This window comes from Euprymna scolopes, chromosome 22 (genome assembly GCF_053919585.1).
Source record: "Euprymna scolopes isolate OS-2025 chromosome 22, ASM5391958v1, whole genome shotgun sequence".
Taxonomy (NCBI): Eukaryota; Metazoa; Mollusca; class Cephalopoda; order Sepiida; family Sepiolidae; genus Euprymna; species Euprymna scolopes.
The window spans coordinates 45,293,601-45,311,376 of NC_136503.1; the positions used below are offsets into that span (position 1 = coordinate 45,293,601).

The following is a 17,776-nucleotide window of genomic DNA, read 5'->3' on the forward strand; positions in this document are numbered from 1 at the left end:
ACGGGGCAAATTATTCCTCGTAGTATATAATAATCAATAGAGGATTGATTCTATAATAATACATACGCGATCTGCATGAATTAAAATATGTTTAAGCGTATTGTCAGACTGGAAAAAACCGGAGACCAGCTCGTATATATATACAGTGATGATCATATTTATTGGCACGGTAAAATAAAAGTTAAATTTTGTCTAATAAATTCTAAAAAAGGGATTAAATTAAAGAAAATAACAAAGTATATTATGTATTTTTAACTGGCCTTTCCGATGCAGCAATCGGATTTTAGAAAAAATAAATAACAAAGGAACAACAAACATAATTGCAAAAAACCCTTGTTCAAAATTATTGGCACGATTTATTTAATAATCAATTGTATAGCCTTTGGCCTTGATTACCTTCCTCAGTCGCTTTTCATAGTTTACAACCAAGTTGTTGCACTCTTCAGTAGTAATTTTAGCCCACTCTTCCTGACAATAATCCTCCAATTGAATAAGATTCTTAGGCTTCCTTTGCATTACCCTCAATTTTAATGTTCTCCATAAATTTTCAATTGGATTAAGGTCTGGGCTTTGTGATGGCCACTCCAAAACATTAATATGATTGTCCTCAAGCCATTTCTTAGTCAGTTTAGCCGAATGCTTTGGGTCATTATCTTGCATGAACCACCAACGACGACCAAGTGAGAGCTCTTTAGCAGAGTCTTTCAGGTTTTCATCCAATATTTTAACATAATCTTCCTTTTTTATGCTACCTGTGACCTTAACAAGTCGCCCTGGTCCAGAGGCAGCAAAGGATCCCCAAAACATCAAACTGCCTCCACCGTGCTTCACTGTGGGTATGGTGTTCTTAGGCAGGAAAGCTTCGCCTGATTTTCTGTAAATATAAGACACTTTATTATGGCCAAATAACTCTATTTTCGTTTCGTCAGTCCATAGAACACGTTTCCAGAATGCAACATCTTTATCAATATGACGTTTTGCAAAGGCTAGCCTTGCTTTCAGGTGCATAGGCTTCAATAAGGGAGTCTTTCTCGGACGACATGCTTTTAAACCAGCTCTCTTCAAAACTCTACCAACTGTATGTCGAGATACATTCACTCCAGAGGTGCTCTGTTCATCAACAATCTCCCCAACAGAGATCCTTGGGTTTTGTTTTACTTGTCGAACAATTTTCCGTTCATCTCTTGGGGAAAGAATCCTTTTTCTCCCTCTACCCTCTAAACTCATAACGTGGCCTTGCGATTTGAACTTGTTTATTATGGCTCTAACAGTGGATTTGGGAAGGTTTAGCTTCTTTGAAATCTTATCATAGCCCTCCCCATTGGTATGGCATGCTACAACAAGCTTCCTGACGTCTTCGCTGTGTTCCTTAGTTTTAACCATGGCGATTGAAAATTATAATTTAGTCACTTATAATAGTTTAAATAAATCGCTATCTAAAAATTATCTGAAAAAAATTATTCACTGAATTAGCGTTAAACAAGCATAATATGGCTATAAAAAAGTTGAGAAAGCACGTAAACCGGAAATTGATTGATATTATACTGATACTAAAAGAAAAACAAAGCCGTGCCAATAATTTTGAACAAGGGTTTTTTGCAATTATGTTTGTTGTTCCTTTGTTATTTATTTTTTCTAAAATCCGATTGCTGCATCGGAAAGGCCAGTTAAAAATACATAATATACTTTGTTATTTTCTTTAATTTAATCCCTTTTTTAGAATTTATTAGACAAAATTTAACTTTTATTTTACCGTGCCAATAAATATGATCATCACTGTATATATATATATATATATATATATATATATATATATATATATATATATATATATATATATATATATATATATATATATATATATGCATGCTTTTCGGACCTTATGAAAATTAACATCCAAAAAAATTAATTAAATAGAATATGTCTCCCTAAGTATGCAGAGTACTCAGCACTTTGAAAAGTGCTGGTGAGACGTTGCATTTATAATGTATTTTTTGACACGATAATAAAATATGCACTAACACAGCACGAACTAAGGACATCACAGTTTTTACAAAAAATAACTGATGGACGATTTTGTGATTATAGCGTGAAAAATATTTTGCAGGAACAGAGCTTTCAGGGAAAATTTAAGCGATGTGTTTACGAAGCGAAAAGTAGAACAATAATAACCAAACATTCTGCTTTTTTCTTTCTTTTTTTTAATGGAATTCTGCGTTTGTTTTCTCATGGTACTTTTTCTTTTTGCTGTTTTTATTCAACGGAGGCGTGAATAGAGAAAGAAAATGGCCGCTTTTCTTTCTTACTTTGATTATTACGCCATTTTAGGGCAACAACACATACTATAAAATAGTGTCCAATGTCGCCTGTTTCCTTATGCCAGTTTGATATTGTAACCCTTTTAATACTGAATTTTTTCTTTTTAATTTAAACTGTATGCATAATCTGGATGCATGCAAGCCTGATGAAGTGATGTGACATGAGGTCAGCCAACCTCATTCAGCCAATAGATGCTAGTTCATAACCCCCTTAAAAAATTAAGAAAAATATAGAAAATGTTTACGCTGTAAAGACGGAAATAAAATATTTTATTTAAAAAATTACTTAAATTGATCAAATAGTTTTATTTTTACAACGAAAATCATTTTTAAGCGAATTTGAGTTTTTTCCCCCCGATGGCTTTTAAGAATGGCTTTTTAAAATGTCGCAAAAGTTGGGATTATTTGAAATTATTTCCCTTGTCCTGCAAAATGGTGTTAAGAGATCGTCGCTCGTCGTTTAGCCATAAAGTTAATTTTCTTTTTCTTTATAATTATAGACTTACACCAGCCGATATTTCCATATCATACAACAACTATTTTATATATCTTTCTACCCTTGTTGAATAAGGCATGTGGCAATGCCAATATAGAATAAGCTGATAGGATAAATTGACAACAAACTTCTATGAGTTAATTTCAAAAAAATTAGAACCAATTATTAATATACAATTAGCTTTTCACGTAGTGTGAATTTTTGGAATCAGTATGCGTGTATTCCGTCGTAACCAGTTGGACATTTTTTGTCTTTTTTTTTTTTTTAATTTTATTTTAGGGTTTCCTTGCTGACGACTTCATTCTCTGCCCCTTCTTTGATTTGCTGTAACTTTCCTTTCACCTCTTTCAGTTTTTTTTATAGTGATCTTGTCGCTCTTCTCATATCTTGCTCCAGTAGAGTTTTGTTTCTGACGGGCTCAGCTATCATCATCATCGTCGTCGTCGTCGTCGGCGGCGGCGGCGGCGTCGTCGTCGTTGTGGTTGTTTGTTTGTTCGCTTGTTTGTACTCACTGGGGGGTTTCACACAGGGCATCATCAAAGATTTCCCTCTGTCATCAACCTGTGGTGTTTCCTGGAGACTGAGTGACAACAGTACTCTCCACCTATTTCGATAAACTTTGCCAATGAATTTGCTTTACAGCAACAGCCGCTTACTATTGATTTCTTGGTTTTCATTGGAATTTGAGTGGCAATAAGCCTTCCCAAGATCCCAGTCCTTTTCGCACTCACCCAGCGGAGGTCTGGTAAGTGCTTTCTCTCCTCGGTCTTTCCATCCTGCTTGACCCTTCACGACTATTTGGTGTGGTGTCAATTGATGCAATCACTTTTTAAGGGGATGTGGTTAACTTACAATTATACAATTTCATGTGTATTATTATTCATCGGACTACTGTTCTCATCTTGAGTGTGATTTTCACAACGTTTCGGTCGATATAACTTCCGACCTTCTTCAGGTGTATCTTGTCGAACTCGGGAATGTTTCTGTCGAACTCGGGAATTTGGACTGAATTTCGAGCGGAACCCTTTATTTACTTCACGGGAGTACCTATTTACTATGCCTCCCCATAGGACAGAGTTAGACACCAGGGTCGTTTTTTAACGTGGAGAAAAGGTACAAAAATAAAAATTGTCTCAGTCGTGAAGGATTTCTCCTCCACCGAAAGAGAACAAGAAATAGAAGTGCAGCATCTGAAGAACAGATACTACACTTTGATCTTATCCCGAAGGCCAAGTTACGGGAGTAGTATGCTCTTGTTTCGTCAGCGATGACTGGATAGAGGTCCTAAGTAATTCGCAAATGTATTTTCGGTCGCCCACACTTCAGGAGAATATTATTTTTACAATTGATTTTTCCTAGTACTCTAACCATTTCACCACGGATCCGTTCGGATGTTATATCGACCGAAACGTTGTGAAAATCACAACAGTAGTCCGATAAATAATAATACAAATAATCAATCCTCATCTCAAAAATTCAGAAACGTCATATACAATTTCAGTTTTCTTGATTTCATGTGGTGTTTCTTTGTGTTTATTTATTTATTTTTTAATTTAATTAATTAATTTATTTATATTACGGTAATAATGAAATTGAAATTTACAAGCCGTCCATTGCTGTTTGAATCTCAAGTGTGCATTAGTAGTTTATTTCGTTTTAGTTTAGTCACTTCATTTTACTCCCCCCTCCCTCCTGACTAATGTGTTTTTATTATTATTATTCTCGTCACCAAGCAAATAGGATTGTTATTAAAGTAATTTCGTTTCTTTACGGCTGATTAAAAAAATTCTAATTGAACGAATTTAACGCGTTTTATTTAAGGACAAATGTTAAGTTGAATCGTTAACTTCTGTCTTCAATCCAAGAACATTATATTATACTTCAAAATAGACTTCGTAGCCTCGTATGGGGGATGCCCTTTTCTCTTCCCTGCAACCTTTTTCTCACAGGAAAGACTTTGCGAGCCTGTCTCTGCTTTATCGTCATTTTCATGGCAAGTACTCGTCTGAGCTCCAATCTATATCCCTCAGCCAAACTTGCACAAGAAAAACTCGTCTAGCTGAAAACACTATCGATAATTTTCCCCCACTCTTTATCTGTGCCTAAACTTAAACGTAAATTCCATGAACAAAGTTTCTTTCTTAGAACTGCATGCCCGTGGAACTGCCTTCCGTTTGCCTGACCATAGATTGAAGCTCAGTCGAGCACTTCAATGCAAAAGTCAAGTATCATTCTTCAACTATGTTCCAAGCAGAAACATTCATTTCGAACGCATCCCTGTCATATCCAAGAACCTATTGTTAATTTTATATGCCTGGCCTTACTGGTTACGCGGTGATAATGGCTTCAATTTAAGTTTAAAATGAAAAAGTCAAATATCATAGTGTAGTTGCGCTTTAAACAGAAACATTCATTTCGAACGTGGCCTTGTCATATCAAAGAACCACTGTTGATTTTATATGTTTGGTCTTTCAACGTGTAATAATAAAACTTCCGAAATGCACTTATGATGTTAGGCTGTGTAAGGTGTTAACTTTGGGCAAAATCGCCTGTTCCTTCTTTCATCGGATTATTGTGATTATCGATACTTATCGAAGACATTCCAATACAAAACCTATCTAAGAACATTGTCAGGCAGATAAAGTGCATTTCTGTCAAATTTCATAAAAAATTGACCCAGCTATCTATTTTCGAGTCCATGGGGAATGAACACACACACACACGCACACACACACACACACACGCACACGCACACACACACACACACACACACACACACACACACACACACACACACACACACACACACACACAGAGTTCCTTAAATCCGCTTGTCATGCACACTGCGCACATACGCCACTGGCCTACTTTGGTAAATGTCGTCAACATTTGGCAGTGTTTTCCAATATGTGTCTCTGTTCAAAATGGCAGAATAATTCAATCAAAATAAGAAAGAAAAAGCTGTCCCCTTTCTTTCTCAATTTACGCCTCCCTTAGCTTTTGTAAAAAAAAATAAAAATAAATAAATAAAAACGTCATGCGAAAACACACGTCCCCCCTCCCCCATTTTTATATTAAAATAAAAACAACGGTTGTTTTTGTTATCATTGCTCTACTTTTTCCCCTTCTTAGACGTATCGCTTTAATTCCCGGTGAACTCCGATCCATTTTAAGAATTTTATCTTGAAACTCGCAATTCTGTTCGTGCAACATATTCTTTATGCTGTAATCACGAAATCGTCCATTAGTTAATTTTGTTAAAAAAAAATATGATACGTCCATAATATGTCACGCTGTAGGTTCATGCTGTGTTGATGGATACTTTATTATCGTGTCAAACAACCACATTATAAATAGCAATCCTCACCAACACACTTCAAAAGTTTCAGAGTATTTTATACTTACGAAGACATATTTTATCAAATTGGTGTCTAAAATGTTAAGTTTTATCGGATACCAGTCTGAAAATGCGATATATCATACAACTAGCGATGAGGGTGGTGCCCGGCTTTGCCCGAGCGTAACATAAAAAAAAAAATGAAAGTTACACTCTTTAACCCTTATCCTCTAGTGGCCTCTTGGCCTTGATAAGTGGTGATGCCTATGTAAAAAAAAAATACGCTTAAATATATTTTAATTTGTCCAGAATTTGTATATATTATTATAGAGTCGTGATTTCAAAAGTAAAAAAAAAAAAAAGTATTTGGATGCTATCAGCTAGAATCGAAACCGTAGCATTCAAAGCTGGTGACGTTACCACTACACCAACGTGACGCGTATATGAACTGATTAAAAATTAAAAATAAACGTTGAACGATTGGCTTAAATGTTGTAGTTCTTACTTTAAACATTAGAATCCGAGTTAAAAGTAAAAGATGGGACAGATCCAGAGATGGGGTTAGAAATTAGGATTTCTATATATAAACGGCAAAATCATGTTTACACGAGTTTTAGTTAGATCACTAAAATCAAGCAACGTTGACCGAGTTAATCTCAGATGAGTGACCATTTAAGAATTTAATGCGTTGTGTGTATGAAAATGTCGACACATCCTAGGATGCTATTAAAAATAAACAAATAAAAAGGGGAGGGTGGAAAGTTTTGAAACGCAAGTTGATGACAAGAATGAGTCCGTTTTCCATATTGTATAACACATACTATTGACATACATAAGTTTTGCGAAAAAAAAAAAAAACACAGGCATAAGTGAATAGTCATAATTATTTTCGTCAGATATGACATTTAATAAAACCCATTGATATTTGCAGAGGAAATAACAGAGTATCACTTAACAAATCACGTGACACTTGAATGGAACTCTCCGTTTCACTAAAGGTCCTCTTGATCTTTAAATTGTAGTGAATTAACTTCAGTCTCATTCATCCTCCATTAATTGTGCACAGTTTACGGAAAGGAGTTGGGTGCAACTCAATATTTTGTAGTACTTCTGAGCATTGGTATACAAGAAGTGCAGTGAAATTACTGGTAAGCTAAGAGCCGATAACCAGTTTGTGTGTAAAAAAGTATAAGACAATGGAGACGGACGAGAATACAGATATGGAGAAAGTATATCTGAAAACAAAGCTATTCAGGTTGTCCATACGTTTGGTTTTTATCTTGGTGATACTGTAAGACACAGGGTAGAGCAGGTGCTCGTGTGATTGCAAGACATAGGGGTGGGTGGAGTATGTTCAGGAGACCTTTTGCCATTACTAACCAGTTGAGCCTTACCACTGTCGACCACAAGAAGAATCTATCACACACACACACACACACACACACACACACATATATATATATATATATATGTGTGTGTGTGTGTGTGTGTGTGAACGGGAGTATATATATATATCCGTCCACATACACTTTTTCATGATAAAGCTCGAACCCTGAATTAGGTGGAATCGAGCAATTGCTTCGAGAACAGACAACGCCAGACTCAAAGTACTGCATCCCCGACATAGGCGCGAACCCAGATCGTCGCACGTATGAAGTGTGCAATACTGACGACCTAACCATATGGCTACGGGGCAAGCTATGCCTCGATTTTAATTTTATATTTTTATCTAGTTCTATATTAATGTATACACACACACACACACACACACACACACACACACACACACACACACACACACATATATAAGATATATACATTATATACACAATATATATAATATAACATATATAATATATATAATATAATATATATAATATATATATAATATACAATATATATAATATATATGTAATATATATAATATATAATATATATATATAATATATAATATATATAGTATATATATATAATACATATATAATATATATATATAATATATATAATATATATGTATAAAATGTGTGTGTGTATATATATATATATATATATATATATATATATATATGTATATATATATACAATATATAATATATATCTATAATAGAAGCGCTGGCTGAGTTTGAATTAAATAAGATACGTATTATATACGTTTGAAGCCATACCCAACGCATTGTTACAAAATAAACAGATGTTTATTTAGTTAGAAATTTATGTTATTTATCTACATGCTTGTGTCCCATAAAAATGACTGAAATTATACTTATCACGAAAGCAAAGATCTGTTTACATTCCAAGGTCAGAAGTTATGAATTGCGCAATGCAAAATAGAAATAAAGAATGTGGTGTCTTACAATTCCAGAAATGTCGATTGATAACTATATCAAAGTAAAATAAACAACAGAAAACAGAAAGAAGCAGACTGACAGCAGCGAACGTGATTGATATCTTGGCACCTCTTTGTGCTCGTCGAGCCACACACCAAATAATGTCTCTCTCGCTTTGTCAATTAACATGAAACTTAATTGTAAATAAAACTTATCTTGATAAATTCGTCTCTATGCTGATTTTGAGAATATCGACAAAAGAGTTGCCAGGTGTATATATTATATAAATTATATATACATTAAACAACGCAACAATTTCACTTTTGATGTTACTCTAAAACTGTTTAGCTTTTGTTTTTTGTTTTTAAACACGGAAGCTTTCCACATTGTTGTAAGAATGTTGTATAAACATAATTGATCGGAGCATACCACTTAACCGTTTATTCAAACATTTTTTTAAAATAAAGATGGAAAACATTTTAAACTGCAAGAGTTTTTCCCCCTTAGAAATCTATCAGTTCAATAAACCAGTGAACCGTTTTCAATTGTGTCCACCATCTTGAATCTACCCTCTCCACACACACGGGATGGGAAGAATCAACTATCAATAAATGTTAACCTCTTTTGTTACTGTTGTTGTTGGTCTCTTTTATTCTTCATTTATTTGTTCGCTCGGAATGGTCGACAGGTGATGGCCGAATAAACAGTTGCTGCTATTATTAAAACGATTGCCATTGTTGTTATCCTAGCTGCTGTAGTGGCTGGTAGAATTCACTGGAGCAGCTCGAACTGAAAATAGATTGGCAACAAAAGTAGATGAATAGAAGATGGGCAGAAAATATAACGGGGAAGAAAGAACGAGGAAGTCGAATAGAATGTAGTATTAGCAATGATAATTGTAAAAGATAACGCTACAACGAAAATAAAAAAAACTTGAAAAAAAAAGAGGGATATTAGATTTTTAAAAAGATTTAAAAAAATGTAAAAGAAATTAAAAAAAAACATACAACAACAACAAAAAAAGAAAACAAAATAGAAATAAAAAATGGGGGGGAAAATAAGATAATAGAAAAAAAACAAGGTGGATTTAACTGGCTTCCTCCAAAGGAGGAAATATCAAAGGAATATCAAATTCACAAGCGGTCCCTAGTTGGATGGTCAGGGGAGATAACAACGTTAGTTTTTGTTTTAGTTCTTATAGGGAAGTTGTCAGCATCCTTCTGCATAGAGTGTCTTGTATTATCAAATATTAACCTCTGTATTCACCAGGCTCAACGTTGCTTAATTTTGATGATCTAATTCGACATAATTACGTTGACACACAAGATAATATAAAGGATCATCATCATCATCATCATCATCATCATCATCATCATCATCATTAGCTGGACGTCTGCTCGACATGCTACCATGTCTTTGGCGGTTTTTAGAAATTTACTTTCAAACTAACCTATCTGTGGCTAGGTCTTTATTCATCCCTCATTCCCTCAAACCCATCCTTATCATTACCACCTCCTTGCCTCCTTACCAATCTATCCTACTACTCCGCCCATTCTACAGCTACTAACCCAAACACCCCATTCATTCTTCAATGTGACAAAGCCAATAAAGTCTCCTGTTCTACACACATCCCTCTCTTATCTATACTGTCTAGATTTTACCTTCCTCTCAGGTCTTGTTATCTAAACCCGTCTTTAAAACTCACATCATGATTAGCCAAATAATGCCGTTATGACCGTTGGAATTCGTTATTAAATTTCACATAATCTACTTCTACGTACTTGATGCTGGAGTGATATCTCTCGCGAAAAGGATATATTCATTTGAAGCAGCTGAGTCGTCTTGGCTAGTGTAATCGAGTAATACAATCGAGTAAGTTGCCTTAATAGACGGCTGTTCGTGGTCGTAGCTAGTAGTATCTTTCCGGGGTGTTTTTTGACGTCTCTTCCAGTCTGCTCTACTAGTCAATTATTATTTATGACTTAACCAGCCAATCATATTATTGCAAGAAAGAACCCGGATGTATTCATATTCACCACGAAGGTATGAAGCCGTAAGTTCTTCAGCCATTGCCGGATTCGTATATTAGTGGATGCCGTGGTTGTTTCAGATACCTCGTGCTAATGAAACCCTAATATTGTTTCATTATATCCGGAATGTTTTGATACTATTTCGCTCACTTATCAACGTTACCCAAAAACTGACATTGCATCTTTCATGGCTCTCACAAACGACGTGTTGGAATTGCAATTCTATCTTCTGTTAACAAACAAAACTCACAATTCGGAGTCATTTCCTCCACATCTATTACTTACACTTATGGTGATCAATTACGTTGTACTAAATGACTTCACTGGCATTATAAAAGGGTGCTTTTATTTTAGAGGCGGCAAACTTTAAGTTAAAATAAATCAAAGAAAAAAAAATTTATTATACAAATATGTATTTTATTCCAAAGATTAAATTTTGGCATTTATAATTTAAATGTAGTTTCGAAGATATGGCCATCGCGGCTCGCGCATATATGACGTAATCTAAAGATCCAATTGTTACAAACTCTGTGCATTAAATTAAGTTGTATTTCGGCAATAACGCATCGAATGTTGTCTTCCAATTAGTCTATTGTGTTTGGTTTATCAGTGTAGACATGGGACTTTACTTATCACTAAAGAAAATAATCTAATGGTGTTAAAAAGCAGGAACAAGGTGGCCAGTTACAGTTCCATTTCGTGAAATTATTCATTCATTAAATGTTTCAAAATGATTTTCAAAATAAATTTGCACAATTTGCAAACGTTGCTGGGTATCAGTCGCTTCATAGTAAATTGGCCAACTAAGCTGAACCCAAAATAATTCATAGTTGCCAAATCTGCTATTAAAGAAACTAGAGTTGTCAATTTAAAGCTCGCCGTTTTTCAAAAAAACATCTTGTACTATGACAAAAAGATGTTTCATGGGTAAATTGTCTGGGATCCTATTCGGACGATAGACCATAAAAAAGGGGACAACACGTAATAAATAATGAATCATTTGTGTTCATACTCTCCAAAATGAATCATATATTATATTTACTAGCAACTGCACTTTTAGATTAGCCGCTAGAGGTAACAGTCTATTTAGTTCAGGCTGACAAAGTGGTGGATTATTCTCCTTTTTTATCGTTTGTCAATTATTCGTTTTTAGTTGTTTTCGTTTTACGGCATATCAGCCCTTTTCGGGTTATATAATGCCGAATCCAAAGATTTTAAAGAAAAATCTTTTAATAGAATATGTTTGTTTTCAAGTCGGTTTTTATTTGACTCATAGTTGGGACGTTGGGACCCTAAAACGTACTACCACTCCGGGTCAGAGTGGACCTGGGAGCAATCGTAATTAAAGGGTGGCTCCACAATCCCCAAAGCTCGCAAGCTGGGGCCTCACCACTGGATATAGTTTAAGGTTATATCCAGGACCTATTCGTTTGTCCTATAATGGGTTACCCAAAAGTATATATATATATATATATATATATATATATATATATATATATATATATATATATATATATATGATTGTTGAGCTGGATTAAATCCGACGATATGAAATAAAATGGAGGTGGAAGGACCTGGATACTCAGCGTTTCGCCCGATTTATGCGGGCTTCTTCAAGAGGGATGGTCATTGACAATCCCTCTTGAAGAAGCCCGCATAAATCGGGCGAAACGCTGAGTATCCAGGTCCTTCCACCTCCATTTTATTTCATATATATATATATATATATATATAAATATATATATATATATATATATATATATATATATATATATATATATATATATATATATACACACACACATACACACGGCACAATCACGTTGACACACAGGTACTCGCCAGATCACCAAAGTTAAGCAATGTTGAGCCTGGCCAGTACCAGATAGGTGACCATTTGGTAAGAGTAGGCGCTGTATGTGCCTTCTGGGAAGGTTGGGCGTGGGGCCAACACCCTCACCCTGTAAAAAAGAACTCGCTACAAAAACATCTACAAAAACTTGTACATGGCCTATGGCCTTTCAAGGGCTATGGATTCATGGATGGATGGAATATATACATATATGGAATTTGGCAAACGTAAATCGACTAAACACGTAACTTCTACGGATGTGCAAATATACATTTATACGTTATTTTTAAAATGTTGATATGCATATGACTTCAGCTCAGATGTTAATGAATAAGACTAGACAGTTTTGTTTTCAATTCTGGCTGACGGCAGTCAAGTTATACTTCCAAAAAAAACATTTGAAATCACTACTATATATTAGGTACAATATAATAATGAATAGAAAATTTGCTCTATAATAAAAAATACGAAATCTCTATAATCGGGCAACGTATATATATATATATATATATATATATATATATATATATATATATATATATATATCTGTCTGTCTCCTCCGAAACTAAAAGTCACAGAGTTGCGCTAGGGGTCTCAAATGATTGGATTTTTTATGGGCCGTTATTTTATGGGTCTCTAACTGGTAAAATTGTTTTTAAGGAGTCAAAAATGGGCCAAAATTGAAAAAATCGTTAAATATTTTTTTTAAATTCATCTTAGTTTATTTTTTATTTTTAATTGGTGTATGTGCGTGTCACGATGGTACAGTGGTAACGGCACCAGCTTTGAATGCTTCGGTTTCGATTCTAGGTGATGACACCCAAACACTTTTTTTTTTTCACTTTTGAAATCACGACTCTATAGTAATATATACAAAATCTGGACAAATTAAAATATCATATTTAAGCGTATTTTACCCCCGGGCAAAGCTGGGTATATATATATATATATATATATATATATATATATATATATATATATATATATATAAAGCCCCCCTCTTGGGTTGAGCACTATCGTAAATAATCTTACTCGCTACTTAATTTAGCTGAAAAAATGCGAAGCTCGCGGTTTGTTTACAAACAAACGTTTGAGCCCTTTACGAGTGGCGGACGGATGTTTATTTAAATAGACATTCGGACAGATTAATTACGGCCACCGCTTCCGTAGTCGGGGGTAGAACTGCCGACTGTCATCACGACGGTTCTAGGTTCGATCCTCGGTTTGGGATAGGTGTTAGTCTAGCGGCACTGATGAGTTGTGAAACCACGAAACAGAACTGTATGTCGATGACTAAAATATATTTTATAAAGCCCCCCCCCCTCTTGGGTTGAGCACTATCGTAAATAATCTTACTCGCTACTTAATTTAGCTGAAAAAATGCGAAGCTCGCGGTTTGTTTACAAACAAACGTTTGAGCCCTTTACAAGTGGCGGACGGATGTTTATTTAAATAGACATTCGGACAGATTAATTACGGCCACCGCTTCCGTAGTCAGGGGGTAGAACTGCCGACTGTCATCACGACGGTTCTAGGTTCGATCCTCGGCTTGGGATAGGTGTTAGTCTAGCGGCACTGATGAGTTGTGTAACAACGAAACAGGACTGTATGTCGATGACTAAAATATATTTTATATATATATATATATATATATATATATATATATATATACTAGCAAAAGTACCCGTCGTTGACTCCGTTCAAAAGCAGCCTACAGAAAATGGACTCTGATTTATGAAAGTATTATAGGTTATGAAAAGGAAGGGTTGTAAAGAGATAGCTTCGAATTTGGGGCTACCAAAGCAAAATATGATGAAAGTAAAAATAAAATAGATAAACCCCATAATTTATTATACCATACCTGTTCACACTGAAACACTTATCACAATATTCTGTGGATCTATATTAAAGAAACTTGTTAAACTTTGTGACATATTTCCATTCTATGGAAGTCAGGTGCGAAGGAACACCCCATAATTGTATTATACCATATTTCTTCAAACTGAAAAATAATTACCAAAATATACTTACGCAGATAGATATGAAAAGTATTTATTAAAGTTTGTGCCTATTTCCATTCCATGGATGCCAGGCGCGAACGCAGGCTCCACAATTTTATTATACCATCCCTATTTAAGTTAAAATATACTTATCAAAGTATTCTTATGTACATCTATATCAAAAACACTTGTAAACGTTTTTTTTTAATTTTTTAATTTATTTCCACACTTTGTGGACCAGGCGCGAACGCAGACCCCACAATTTTAATGAATTACCGTTCTGCCAGATCAAACATACCCATTCCTGATCCTCGATATCTTCTATCATTATTATGTAATCAGTTTTTTTAAATAGTCAACCATATAGGAGCCTATTCGTGACCAGTACAAACACACACACACACACACACACACACACACACATTCAGCTTTGTATTATAGATATACACTGGCACACTGCCCGGCATTGCCCAATCGGAAATGTCTTTGAATATTAGCCCGACAGTGGTTTCGTTGCTGCCGGGTCCTATTCAGACTCTTTGAGAAGAGGTTTGTTTATTACTAATCGCCGGAGGCGCCTCTATCAGAATGCCGATGGAGTTGTTGGAGCATTTTTGTAGGCCAAAGTGTATTTTCTTCAATACGCTGTTTTTTTGTTTCGGAACTACAGATGACCTCGTGACTAACCTCTAGACGAGAAGGTAAAAAAGGGGGATAATTTTGCTATGATGTTTCTTGTTAATATTCACAGATTTTCCTTTGGAAAAAAAAAAGTAAAAAAAAAAACAATGAAACAAACGGATGCTTAGCCCGACAAGATGCAGATCGCCTGTTGCATAATCGAAAGTGCAGCATCCCGATTCCATTAGTACGCAATCAAAAGAGAATACATCAGCGATGGGAGAAGAAAATGGTTTAACTTTTCAGAAGAAGAATCTTTTATTCTCCATTTTAAGCCTTTCATTTCTCGTTACGAAACCATTGTACAAAAAGAAAAAAAGGGGGGGGGAGTGATCGTGATGCGGCTTTTGTTAATCTCTGTTCGACGAACGCATAATCTTCCCCTAGCTTCATCATCCACGCTCCTTTCATCGCTAAATCTATAACGATTTAATTTCGTCTCATATCCGTTCACTTATGTAAACTGAGTTTCTCTCAAAAGAATAAGATTCAACATTCCATTTGAAATAGATTTGTATTCACTGTGTTCATTAATTCCCACATGCACTTGAAAAAGAAAAAAAAAAAGAAAGAAAAGATTCTAGCGATTCGAATGCATGTTTTATCTATATATTAATACGATAGCGCGTGTGTTATTTTCTGTGTCACGCTTACGTCTGGGTCGTTTGTTATGTACTTCCATTTCTTGTCATAAATAATTTGACCAACGATTCTTCATGAGTTTTGGTTTCAGTTTCGATTATGGCTGAAGGAACTCAAGTTATATATATATATATATATATATATATATATATATATATATATATATATATATATATATATATATATATATATAATTTTTTTTCATAAGTTTTTTATTCCAGTTTCGATTCAAGCTAATGCACCCAAATCATATGGATATTTTTTTTCTTGAAATCGTAACTTTATAATATATAAAAATCGATAGAACATTAACTCTATAATAATATATATGAAATCTGCAAGAATTAAAATATCATATTTAAGCGTACTTTATGACCGGGCTTTGGCAGGCGTTCGTGCTAGCTTAGATAAATACTTTTACAATTTTAACAAAAAAGCTACAATAATATCAAAGGGTCTCCATTTACACTGGACATTTACAGAATGCAAACATCAATATATTACATATGAATGAGTCCCCTGGGGAATTTCCACAGGTCCTGCTAGTTTTATATTATTGGTTTATCTATTATTATACTAAATACTATACGGCATAATCACGATATCGTCAGATCACTAAAGTTAAACAACGATGAACCTACCCAGTACTAGATGCGTGACCATTTGGAAATACTAAGCGCTGCATGCACTCTTTGTTTATTTCAGCATTGTTTTCAGTTGTTATGAATTTCTACTTGCCACTGGAATTAAGCAGTGCCGGCTCAGGAGAGGTGTGGTTGCGAATTGTGCAATTCTTACCACAAAAATTCCATGCGCAGACACCTTTGCAGTGGTATCCATAATCTTGTTAAGACCGAACAGAGCCGTGTACTAAATTCTAGACGTCTTTCCTGTTGTTAAAAAAAACAAAAAAAAAACTGGAATTACTTATAGTCCGTTTACTTAGAATGAGTGCTTTATGCTAAATTAATGGTTGATTATGGTTAAATGTGTGCTCATTTATTTTACATTAAATATTAATCTATATTTATCCTTATTAATCTCTCACTATGCATGGAATGGATATTATAATACGTAGTTCGCTGCACCTCATCATAACAAAGGTCCATATAAAATTTTAGCCAGAAAACTACTAGAGTAAATGTGATAGTATGGTGACTAATCCCTATTAATTCATATTAATCCCAAACTGTGCATTGAACAGATACCATAATACTTAGTTCGCTGCACTGTACTGCACAAAGGTCTACGCATAATTTCAGCCAGTAATTTCTGAGAAAAAATAAAACGGACAGACAGACAGACAGACAAACGGACAAATCGATAGATTACTAGCAGGGAAACCCGACGTTGCCCGGGATTGAATGAGGATCAACGAATGTTCCACGCTTCTAATTATCATCGAAATCAGTGAAATCACCCATTTTTTAATCAAATTGATTGCTTGCTCCAGTTGTGGATCCACAGCAGTTCACCGGGAGGAAACTTTACACGTCTCCCCGCAGTGACTTAGTCTACAATATACTGTAGTTTACATTGCACTGCAGAGAACCTACCGTTAATTTTTTTAATTATTTTTATATTATGGCTTGAATTAAAGTTTAAAATGCAAAAGTTAACTATAATAGTTTAATTGTGAATCAGTCATTTCAAATGCATCCTATCTTATCAAATAATCTGCTGTTGATTTTATACGTCGAGCCCTTCTGCTTGTGTAGTGATAACGCTTCTCAAATGCACTTGTGATGTTAGGCTGTAAAGGGTGTTCACTTTTGTCAAAATTGAATTGTTCGTTTTTTTATCGATTTTTTTTTCGATTATCGACTTTTTTATACTTATCGGAGACATTCTGATATAAAACTTATCTAAGAACATTCACAGACACATAAAGTACATGCATGTGAAATTTCAAGAAAAACTCGACCCTGCAATTTCGGAGTCCATAGCAAACGAACTCTCTCACGCACACAAACATACACACAAAGTACTTTTATATGTATAAGTAGAGATACTAAATATGAGTTAATCAAAGTTAACATAAATTATATGGTAGAATATGCTTTAGATTAAGGATTGAGTTATGTTTGAAAAAA

General features: G+C 34.6%; 1 protein-coding gene across 3 annotated transcripts in view; it reads left to right on the forward strand.

The window, feature by feature from the left end:
* LOC145243394 (uncharacterized) overlaps positions 1-17,776 on the forward strand; it is a 285,527-nt gene that overhangs the window by 39,770 nt on the left and 227,981 nt on the right. The gene's annotated exons all lie outside the window — the stretch shown is intronic.